The following is a 12,951-nucleotide window of genomic DNA, read 5'->3' on the forward strand; positions in this document are numbered from 1 at the left end:
CTTTTCCAGGATATCTTCCCAACCCAGGGATCAAACCCAGCTTTCCACATTGCAGGTGGGCTCTTAACTACGTGAATCACCAGGGAAGCCCAAAGTTTTAACCATACCCCGCAACTTTTATTAATTTATATTGTGTGGTAAGAGAATGTACACTGTATTATTTAATTCTTTGAAATTTGTAGCTAATAGCCTTATGGCACTGTATAATTTCTATTTTGGTAAATGGTCCAAGTGCCCCTGGAAACACAGATCAGCTCAACTGTTCTATATAAGTGAATTGGTCTTCTTTGGTAGCTCAGCATTAAAGTATCCACTCAAGCAGGGGACTTGAGTTTAATCCCTGAGTCAGGATGATTCCCTGGAGAAGGGAACAGCAACCCACTCTAGTATTCTTGCCTGGGAAATCCCAAAGACAAGGGAGCCTGGCGGGCTACAGTCCATGGGGTTGTTAAGAGTCGGACATGACCTAGGGACTATACCAGCACCAACATAAGTAAATTAAATAAATTTGAACAATCTTATTTAAACCTGATACATTCTTAATGATTTTATTTCTGTCCACTTATCAGTTATTGAAAGATGATCTAAAATCCCCAATTATGATTCCAGTATATAGTGATTATTTAATATTCTTATAAGATGTCAGTATTCAAATCACTTGTAGAAATGCTCTATTAATTGTCTATTTTTCTCACTTTTAAGATATTTTCATAAATTTTCCGTGAATTTTGAATATTGTGGATTAATTAAAAAACTTTGAAAGAGAGATATTAAATGACTTATCTTTTCTTAAAAAGGCTTAACGTTTGAATTTAGCCTTTCTAGGGTCTGGCTATCACTTTTAGGAATCATCCTTTCTGAAGCCTCTAGTAAAAGTTGTGTACTTACAAAGTCCCTGCCACTTTGTCAGAGTTTCAACATTTTTCTTGCCCCCCAAATGCTGAACTTACTATTCAGCTCTTTTTTGCTTCCTAGATGGATTTCACTTTCCCTGTTGTTTTATAGTCTTGCTCTGCACATGCTGAACTTACAGCTTAGAGTGATTTGTATGTATATTGCATTTATGAACTTCTCTGCATTTCAGTCTTCTCCAGGATTTTGTCCCTTAATACTAGCCACTTTACAATCCCTAAACTTTGATCTTTACTTTCTGAGCCCAGAATGGTTGCTGTTTTCCATTTTAATTTTCTTTCCCTTTGCACTAAGATTTAGAGAAAATACTGTTAGAGAAAAAAGTGATGTGAAAATAGACCTCGTTCCATGTGTTGCTTTTCTTTCAGTGACCATGGTCATCAAATAATTCATGCCTGATTTTTCTCCAGAATCTTCATTGTTTTAAACATTTTTATAATATGTATTTTTCTCAAATGTTACTATTCTTCTGTGAGAAAGCTAGCCTAGTATAGTTATTTCATTTTGTCCAGTGCCAAAAATATCTTTTAGAAGTTTTAATCTTCTCTCTTTTAATAACAAATTTTTCATGACTGTAATTGACTTTTGTGAATGGTTTGAGGCAAGGGTTTCAAATTCCTTTTTCTTTATCTTGATAGTAATTTCCCCCAGCAATGTTTCTTTTGTGATTCATTCATGGAGATACACCTATATCTTCATTTTTCTTCTTAACCTCATTATGGAAATTGCTTTTGCAACCTACAATTATTATATTCTTTAAAATTGTTGATGATGTTTTAATATTCAATGATATGGCCATATCATATATTAACCAATATCCTATTGTTAAGAATTTCTGTGGTTTTTAATTCTCTTTCATTCTGTTTTTCACTTTCTGGCAATTAGATTGAGAATAAAAATTATTCAAGTTGTAGTTTAATAATTCCTTTTAATTGTGTAGTTAAATATATGTTCAAATCTTAAGAGAACTTACTCTGCTTCAAATCTATTAATGATATTTTAGGAAACATAAATATGGGAAAAATAAATAAATAAGATATACCATCTCTAAGTATACACTTGACCCACTCTATTTACAGAGACATATATAAGTGAAAGAATTCCATGTATGTGATAAGTCTACATAGCATATTACATGGACCTTCTTATTCTCAGGGTTGTTTCTGCTGCCAATTTCCATTGTTCTTATTCTGTCATCCTGGAGTTTAGGCTGTCAGAATCCATGGAAATTCTCTGACTTAAATGATTTCCTTCCTTTTGTGTATGTGTGTGTTTTAAGAAATCTTTTTAAAATTTAATTTTTATTGGAGTAGAGTTGCTTTAGTTTATTTTAGTTTCTGTTGTACAGGAAAGTGAAACAGTTATACATATATCCACTCTTTTTTTGTTTTTTTTTTTGGATTTTCTTCCCATTTAGGTCACCACAGAGAACTGAGTAGAGTGCCCTGTGCTCTACAATAGGCTCTCACTAGCTATCTATTTTATATATAGCAGTGTGTATATGTCAATCATAATCTCCCAATTCATCCCACACCCTCTCTTCCTTCCCTTTGTAACCATGTTTGTTTTCTACATTTGTGACTATTTCTGCTTCGCAAATAAGTTCATCTGTACATTTTAATAAATTCCTCATATAAGCATTATTATACTATGTTTGTCTTTCTCTTTCTGACTTACTTTACTCTGTATAAAAACCATGAGGCCCATCCATATTCCAGCAAGTGATATTATTTTATTCCTTTTTTATTTGTTGCTGTTGTTTACTTGCTAAGTCGTGTCTGACTCTTTGTGACCCCATGAACTGCAGCATGTCAGGTTTCCTTGTCCTTCACTACCTCATGGAGGTTGCTCAAACTCATGTCCATTGATTTGGTGATGCTATCCAACTACCTCATCCTCTGTCAATTCCTTCTCCTCTTGCCTTCAGTATTGCCCAGCATCAATTTTCCAAAGGGTCTTTTCCAATGACTCAGCACTTCACATTAGGTGTCCAAAGTATTCAAGCTTCAGTTTCAGCATCAGTCCTTCCAAAAAATATTCACGGTTGATCTTCTTTAGGATGGACTGGTTGGATCTCCTTGCAGTCCAAGGGACTCTCAAAAGTCTTCTCCAGCACCACAGTTCAAAAGCATTGGTTTTTCAGTACTCAACCTTCTTTATGGTCCAACTCTCACATTCATACAAGACTACTGGAAAAATCACAGCTTCGACTCAGCTTCAGTTCAGTTCAGTCACTCAGTTGTGTCCAACTCTTTGCAACCTCATGAACCGCAGCACGGCAGGCCTCCCTGTCCATCACCAACTCCCGGAGTTCACCCAAACCCATGTCCATCGAGCTGGTGATGCCATCCAACCATCTCATCCTCTGTCATCCCCTTCTCCTCCTGCCCTCAGTCTTTCCCAGCTTCGAATAAAAGGACCTTTATCAGCAAAGTGATGTCTCTGTTGTTTAAGATATTGTCTAGGTTTGTCATAGCTTTCCTTCCAAGGAGAAAATGTTTAATTTCATGGCTGCAGTCACCATCTGCAGAGATTTTGGAGCCCAAGAAGATAAAATCTATCAATGTTTCCACTTTTTCCCCTTTTATTTGCCATGAAGTGATGGGACCAGACACCATGATATTGTCAACCTGTTTATTTATCTTATATGCAGATTAAGTAAGTAAGCAAAAGTCACTCAGTTGTGTCTGAATCTTTGCAACACCTTCGACTATACATTCCATGGAATTCTCCAGTCCCAAATCTGTTTCCTTTTCCAGGGGATCTTCCCAAGCCAGGGATCGAACCCAGGTCTCCAGATTGTAGGTGGATTCTTTATATGCTCAACCACCAGAGAAACGTGGTGTATATGCAGAGTACATAATGCAAAACACTGGGCTGGATGACTCACAAGCTGGAATCAAGACTGCTGGGAGAAATATCAGCAACCTCAGAAATGCAGACAATACCACTCTAACAGTAGAAAGTGAAGAGGAATTAAAGAGACTATTGTTAAGGGTGAAAGAAGAGAGTGAATAAGCTGTATTAAAACTCAACATTCCTATTTATGATTAAGGAATATTCCATTGTATATATGTACCACATCTTATTTATCCATTACTGTCAATGGACATTAGTTTGCTTAAATGTCCTGTTTATTACAAATAGTGTTGCACTAAACACTGGCGAGCACGTATTCTTTTGAATTATGGTTTTCTCTGTCCAAGAATGTGATTGCTGGGTGACATGGTAGCTCTGTTTTCAGTTTATAAGGAATATCTCTACTGTTCTCTATAGTAATTATATCAATTTACATCTCTACTAACTGTGCGGGCTTTCCAGGTGGCGCTAGTGATAAAGAACTTGCCCGTTAATGGAGGAAACATAAGAGACCTGTGTTCGATCCCTGGGACAGGAAGATGCCCTGGAGGAGGACATGACAAACGTCTCCAGTATTCCTGCCTGGAGAGTCCCATGGACAGAGGATTGCCAGGCTACAGTCTATAAGGTCACAGAGAGTTGGATATGACTGAAGTGACTTAGCATGCAGTATACACACAGCATGCATCCACCAACAGTGTAGGAAGGTTTCTTTTTTTCCACTCTCTCTTTAGCATGTACTGTTTGTAAATTTTTTTGATGATGGCCATTCTGAATGGTTTGAGGTGAATACCTCATTGTAGTTTTGATTGGCATTTCTCTAATAATTAGTGATATTGAGAATATTTTGTGTGTTTGTTGGTCATCTTCATGTCTTCTTTGAATAAATGTCTATTTAGATTTTCCACCCTTTTTTTGATCTTATTTTTTATTGAGTTATTTGTATATTTTAGACATTAAGGTTTTTTCTGTTTGTTCATTTGCAAATATTTTCTCTCATTTCTTTTCATTTTGTTTATGCTTTTCATTGCTGTGCAAAAGCTTTTAAGTTTAATCAGGTCCATATCCTACACCTCATGTCTACTGATTAGGTAGAAGTTTTGACATAGAATGTTTTAAAATTGTATATGATAATTAAAATTATAGTAAAGAGAATATATATCTTGGCATTCAGTATTTAGCTTCTGCTCTGCCCTAACTTACTTCCATAGTTTAACCTGATATATCAGGTTATATGGATATTGCATTATATATTAAAATTTATATCTTGACATAGTACTGCTGGTGCACTTCCACTATCACTTAATTGCATTTAAAACTGCAAAAAAAATTTAAGAATATTCTGTTTAATTTGTTTTTACACTTATTTGATGACAAAACATAATATATGGAAAAATATGACATATTCTTTATTTTTCAGTTCAGTTCAGTTCTGTCACTCAGTCATGTCTGACTCTTTGCAACCCCATGAATCACAGCACGCCAGGCCTCCCTGTCCATCACCAACTCCCGGAGTTCACCCAGACTCGTGTCCATCGAGTCAATGATGCCATCCAGCCATCTCATCCTCTGTCGTCCCCTTCTCCTCCTGCCCCCAACCCCTCCCGGCATTAGAGTCTTTTCCAATGACTCAACTCTTCGCATGAGATGGCCAAAGTCCTGGAGCTTCAGCTTTAGCATCATTCCTTCCAAAGAAATCCCAGAGCTGATCTCCTTCAGAATGGACTGGTTGGGTCTCCTTGCAGTCCAAGGGACTCGCAAGAGTCTTCTCCAACACCACAGTTCAAAAGCATCAATTCTTCGGCGCTCAGCCTTCTTTCACAGTCCAACTCTCACATCCATACATGACCACAGGAAAAACCATAGCCTTGACTAGACGAACCTTTGTTGGCAAAGTAATGTCTCTGCTTTTGAATATGTTATCTAGGTTAGTCACAAATTTCCTTCCAAGGAGTAAACGTCTTTTAATTTCATGGCTGCAGTCACCATCTGCAGTGATTTTGGAGCCCAGAAAAATAAAGTCTGACACTGTTTCCACTGTTTTCCCATCTATTTCCCATGAAGTGATGGGACCAGATGCCATGATCTTAGTTTTCTGAATGTTGAGCTTTAAGCCAACTTTTTCACTCTCCACTTTTGAGTATAAATATTTGTATGCATCAAAGCATACAGTGTATTAAATAACATGGTATTATTGTGTATTTCACTATAACTACAAATACTTGGCATATGAATAGTATAGCTTTTTAAATTGAAATTCAGAATTTTGAAAATTATTTGGCCCCAAGGATTTATAAAATAATAGAGATTATCTAAATTTTTTCTTTCAAAGTGCCATTAGTACCATTTTCTGTGTGTGCAAATTTATGTCAATTAATTTTTTATTACTAGCTAATCATTTATGGAATTAGAAAATAAATGAATCTTACATCAGAGGACTTTGTGAGGAGGATAAATGAGGTACACACACTTTAAATAATTCATGCTATATAAAAATGTTTATATCAGATTTTTTATTGTAGTCATTTGTCTCTTTTTCCTTCCAGTCCTCCCTTCACTATTCAATGCCACATTTTATAAATAACAAAAAAATTCAATCTGCTATTTATCATTTTTTTCATTCATGAGGTCTAAACTGTATTTTGGAGAAGGCAATGGCACCTCACTCCAGTACTCTTGCCTGGAGAATCCCATGGATGAAGGAGCCTGGTGGGCTGCAGTCCATGGGGTCACTAAGATTCAGACACAACTGAGCAACTTCACTTTCACTTTTCACTTTCATGCATTGGAGAAGGAGATGGCAACCCACTCCAGTATTCTTGCCTGGAGAATCCCAGGGATGGGGGAGCCTGGTGGGCTGCCGTCTATGGGGTCGCACAGAGTAGGACATGACTGAAGTGACTTAGCAGCAGCAGCAGCAAACTGTATTTGCTATCTTATATTCTCATATACATGCTTATGCTTACAGAATGCCAATATAAACTAGAACTTTTTCCTATTAGCAATGTTACAATTTGCAACTAATCAAGTCAATAATGGATCAAGTAATTGAAAAGTTATAAAACTAGGAAGGATTATGTGTATCTAGGTCATTTAATTAATTTATTTCCAACTCTATTTTTTAATAGATCTCTTGGCACATGTAATATTTTAGGTACACTTTGTTATTATTGAATATCACTTAACCTATCATTTTATGAATGAAAGTAGGTGATCACAATTAAGACGTACTTAAAAAAATTCTTCTACTACTTTTGTATTAAATCTAATAAAGATGTTATAAAATAACAAATATAATTAAATTCTTTAAATAATTGTATAAACATAGGAATCTGTATGGCTCATATGTATGCATCAGTTCGGTTTGCATCAGAAACTTCCTGTAGTAGTGGTAGATATAGTAGTAGTAGAATACACGGAGAAATACTGATAACCAGTGATGCCATAAGATAAAACTCACATGGGAAAATGCTTATATTAACACATGAATCAATAACCTTGTTGGAGATGTCAAACTGTGAAACTAAAAGACCTTTTCAATTGCTCTGGGGAGTATTTAACCTTCACTGGCAGAATTTTACAAAAAACAAATAATAACTAAATTTGAAAAAAAAATAGTAATGCTGTCAATAAACATATAGATTAGCAAGAAAGTATTTCATAAAGCTCTCTCACATAAAAATCCAAAATATTATCTAAGTAGTTGTGGAAAGACAAAGAGAAGCAATTAAAGAAAATACAGAAAATAGAATTTTTTTTTATTTTTAACTAGTCATTACTGATGTAAAAAAGTCACTTAAAAATGAGAGAATGAAAAGAGAAAGAGATTGTGGGAAAGTGGGGGAGAGAATGAAATTGAACTCTCATTGAACTAAATTTCTTTTGAGCTTTCTTGTCTCCTAAATGCAGAGCTCCTTCTCAAAGAATCATTTTTTTATGTGTTAAACTACTCTAAAAAAAGTCACTGTTTTAGGTCAATTTCTTTGAAATTTACATTTCTCAGTTCTATTTCCCAGACATCTGAACTAAGTCTTTACTAAACCAGTTTTCACATAAAACTTACATGTCATCTTTATGTAGTAGGTGTTCTATTTAATTACTGGTTAAAGTTCAAGGTCATCAGATACATACCGAGGATAAAAGCAGATAAATAATTTGCAGAGTCCAGTATAAAAATGACTATTCAGGGCACCTGATTCTGATTATGAATTTAAGTACAGTGACAGCTGAGCCTTAAACTAAGTAGTGGGTGAGTGAAAGTCGCTCAGTCATGTCCTACTCTTTGCGACCCCATAGACTATACAGTTCATGGAATTCTCCAGGCCTGAATACTGGAGTGGATAGCCTTTCCCTTCTCCAGGGGATCTTCCTAACCCAGGTCTCCCACATTGCAGGAGGATTCTTTACCAGCTAAGTAGAGGTCCCATCTAAAGGGAGAGACTTGTGGGACTGCACATTCATGAAACAGATTTCATCCAAGAGATATCCCTGTGACATAAGAGGTTCAACTGAAAACATCTATAGCCATGCCATGCAACATGGAAGCCACTAGCTATGTATGTACCAAGCCACTGAGCACCTGAAATGAGGCTACTGCAACTGAGAAACCACCAATTAATTTAACTGAAACTTACATTTGTAAATCAAATAAAGTAAAATTTTATTTCTGATAAACAAATTTTTATTTTTTTGGCAGAATTATATTTTATTTTAAAATTGAAAGTTTCATGTGTAAATTGAGATGAGATATTAAGCTTAAAAGCATATTATGTTTCAAAGACTGAAACATGTAGTATGATAAAAGGGAGGTTCAATATCTCAATACATTTTGAAAATTAACTCCATGTTGTAATAACAAAACTCCACATATATTGAGTTAATTAGAATATTTAAATAATTTAACTTTAAAAATTTTACTTTTTAAATATGAAAACCAGAAACTTTAAAATCACATGTATGTCATACATTATTTTTCTATCTGAAAGTATTGATATAGAGATATAAAGAACTCGGGAAAGAACAAACCTAAGGTTTGTTAGTTTGTTCTTTAGGTTTGTAAATCATAAACAGTATTTCCTTGAAATTTTACTTTTCTAAGCAGTCTTATAATCGAGAGGGCAGTTGAAGAAATTCAGTGTACTGTAGATTTCAGAAAACTGGCATTGTACTGACAAAGTTGAGGTTTACATAATGTCTTTGATATCTTGATAAAATAAGAAAGTCTGCAAGGAGAAAATTAATGAAAAGAAAAAATAATCAGAGGGTATGAATTGAAAGAGGAATTAGATTATAAGAAGCAAAAGAAATGGAAATTTTGGAACAGTTTCTGTGTTGTGGCTGGTGGCAGCTGTAGACCCAGTCATGTCTGATTATTTGTGATCCCATGGATTGTAGCCCACCAGGCTCCTCTGTTCATGAGATTCTCCAGGCAAGAATACTGGAGTGGTTTGCCATTTCCTTCTCCAGTTGAGGCTGGTGAGAATTTACAAATAGCTTGGTCTGAGTCAGGGAAACACTTTTAATACTGGATTTAGATTTCATTGTGCTTATTCTCAGGCAGGCATAACAATACAGCCTAGATGTTTGAGAAAGCAGGTGCCTAATTCAATAAGAGTAATGACTTCTGTATTATTCAGTTGGATATGATGCAATTATTGGGAATCCAGACTGTATTTGATACATCAAAAGCACTTTTCAAACTGGAGTCTGGTGTGACCTGAAATGCAGGGGTTTCACCAGACAACTGGTGACCTCATCCAAGATCTCATATATTACAACTTTGGTAATCCATATTAAACTTGGAAGTAAGCATCTGTATTCTGTTTGTATAAATGACAAGGGAACTGTAAGGGGCATATTTTCCCCAGTATTACCCTGGTGTTTCACAGCAAAAGAAAGTTCCAGAAAGAATGCAAACTGCTATTTCCAAAAGAATCATTTTGGCTCCAGCCATTTTGAATCCTAAGAGAATTATGCCTTCTAAATGTAACTATCTATTTAAGCAGTGGTAAATCAATATGAAATTATTAAAAATGTTTTATAAATAGCTTATATCATATTTATTTCTATTGTGATGACTATTTATTTACTAATGTGATAACTATTCTTATTATTGTCATCATCATCATCATTCATATTATCATATTATTGGTTTTTTGTTGTTGTTCAGCCAATCAGTTTAGGTCAACTCTATGTAACCCCTTGGACTGCAGCACACAGGCTTCCCTGTCCTTGACCATCCTCTAGAGCTTGCTCAAACTTATGTCCATTAAGTCAGTGATGCCATCCAACCATCTCACCCTCTGTCATCCCCTTCTCCTCCCACCTTCAATCTCAGCATCAGGGTCTTTTCCATTGAGTCAGCTCTTCACATCAGGTGGCCAAAGTATTGGAGCTTCAACTTCACCATCAGTCCTTCTAATGAATATTCAGGACCGATTTCCTTTAGGATGGACTGGTTGGATCTCCTTGCAGTCCAAGAGAATCTCAAGAGTCTGCTCCAACACCACAGCTCAAAAGCATCAGTTCTTTGGTGTTCAGCCTTCTTTATGGCCTAATTCTAACATCCATACATGACCACCAGAAAAAACATAGCTTTGGCTAGACAAACCTTTGTCAGCAAAGTGATGTCTCTGCTTTTTCGTGTCCCATCTACGTTTGTCATACCTTTGCTTCCAAGGAGCAACTTTCTTTTAATTTTGTGATTGCAGTCGCCATGTGCAGCGATTTTGAAGCCCAAGAAAATAAAGTCTGTCACTGTTTCCATTGTTTCCCCATCTATCTGTCATGAAGAGATGGGATCAGATGCCATGATCTTTGTTTTTTGAATGTTGAGATTTAAGACAGCTTTTTCAATCCCTCTTTCACCTTCATCAAGAGACTCTTTAGCTCCTCTTCACTTTCTGCCGTAAGTGTGATGTCATCTGCATATCTGAGGTTATTGATATTTCTCCTGGCAATCTTGATTTCAGCCTGTGCTTCATCCAGCCTGGCATTTTTGTATTTTTAATGGCCAATGAATGATGTTGGTATTAATACTTTATAACCACAAATATATCGATAATGTTAGACACTTATTTGGGGATAATACTACTTCCTTCATCCTTTGGCAACATATTCCTTTAACCTTCTAATTTAATTTTCTTGACACAATATTAGAGCACATAATCTTACATTAAAAGCAATTTTAGTGTTAAATGGATAAAAGATATTTTTAAGACTCTTAGAACTTTAAAAAATCCTCTTCCAAGTATTGCAGAATTCTTTAGTATTGATTTAGTTTGAAAAAAAAATTCATTAGCAATAATAATTTTTCTTTATTAAATTTTATTTTCTGCATGTTTCTATGTAGACTGAACAGTAAATGGAAAATAGAATATAGTCCAGTTATTTTTTTCTTTTATCAGTGGCTTTTGTAAAAAATAAATAAGTATATATGGTGTAAAGAAAGTTAGTCTTGACTAAAACTATTAAATGTCTGATGTGCTTTGTGAGTTAAATCGCTTCAATCATGTCCAACTCTTTGTGGCCCTATGGACTGTAGCCTAATATACTCCTCTGTCCGTGGGCTTCTCAAGGGGAGAATACTGTAGTGGGTGTCTATGTCCTCTCCCAGGAATCTTTCCAACCCAGGGATTAACTTGACTTTCTTATGTCTCCTGCTTTGGCAGTTGGGTTCTTTACCACTCATGTCAATTATAATTTTTACTTTTAATTATTAGCATTTTTTTTTTTTTTTACTCCAAATGAGGTATTAGTGCATTTTTTGAATCTTCACGCCATAGTGAGTGAAGTTGCTCAGTCGTGTCCGACTCTTTGTGATACCATGGACTGTAGCCCACCAGGCTCCTACCATCCATGGAATTTTCTAGGCAAGAGTACTGGAGTAGATTACCATTTATAGTGCTAGTGATTAAAGGATTGATACTACACTGATGCTATACTCAGCCTATTCCTACATCCAGAAGGAAAGTAAATATCACCTCAAAAGGAAGTAGCACCTAAATATTGGTACATCAACAAATTTAAAATTGCATATGCTGAAGAAAATAACATTTTGAATAATTAGCTTGAATTTCAATATTACTTTTCATTGGATGAGGTAGCTATATGATTTTCAGCTTCTGTGTTAGCCCCAAACCAAGCTAAAGTTCTATGTTACACTTTATTATTTTCAGGAGAACTATTATATTTCAATATTCATAGTGCAGAACAATTTAGGTTTAAAGGAATTGAATTGAGAATAGATAGTAAGAATTCTCGGAAGTTACTGCAATTCAGATTCAGTAGAATATGTGTCAGGAGACACACAGGATTAGATTAGGTATGAATAGAGAAATGTAAGGAGTATAGGAAATCTTAATATTGGAAACTCTGCAAGTACTAAGTGTCAATTCATCTACATTTATTGATCACAAGGCTTACTTCAACATGGTATATGAAGCAATCTTGGAAAAATAGCTCAAAGTTTAGTAAAGAGTGATACTTGTACTTGGGTTCAAAAAAAAAAAAAAACAGGAAAATCTAATGTAGTTAGCACTTCATCTTCGTATGAATAGTCTCTGAGAAATTTTTAATTTTAGTGCAGTTTCACAAGCTTCTTAATCAGTTTGGCTAGCGTTCAGATGGAAATGTTGAAGTTAGTTGTCACATTGACATAAGGTGGTAATTACAAGGAAACCAAAGAAGAACATCTTGCTGACAATAAAGGTTGGTTTCATCATTTCAGAAGTTTGAGCCTGAACAGTGATTTTTGTTAACCACTCTTTCAGACAAAGTGAGTACTGTCCATATACTGAAAAGCTGAAATGCATAATTACCCAATTTAAACTAATTTGACAGTTTTATCTTTTGATAGATTTATCTTCCTCAAAACAGCAGATTATATATTCAGTTCAAGTGCACACAAAGAATTTACCAAGATAGCCTATATTCTGGACAATACAACAATCTTGGGTATATTTATAAGGATTCAAGTCATGCAAAATATGTTTTCTGAATTTAATGGAATTAAATTTGAGGTTCACAACAGAATTAACTCTGAGAAAACTTAATATTAGGAAACTAAATAACACGCATCTAAATAAACCAATGGATCAGAAAAAGAAATAAAAAAAGAAACTGCAAAATATTTGGAAGTTGTAGAGGGATGGGAATGCTTATCGATTCCTAGTGTGAACA

This window comes from Bos taurus, chromosome 15 (assembly GCF_002263795.3).
Source record: "Bos taurus isolate L1 Dominette 01449 registration number 42190680 breed Hereford chromosome 15, ARS-UCD2.0, whole genome shotgun sequence".
In the NCBI taxonomy this organism is placed as follows: domain Eukaryota; kingdom Metazoa; phylum Chordata; class Mammalia; order Artiodactyla; family Bovidae; genus Bos; species Bos taurus.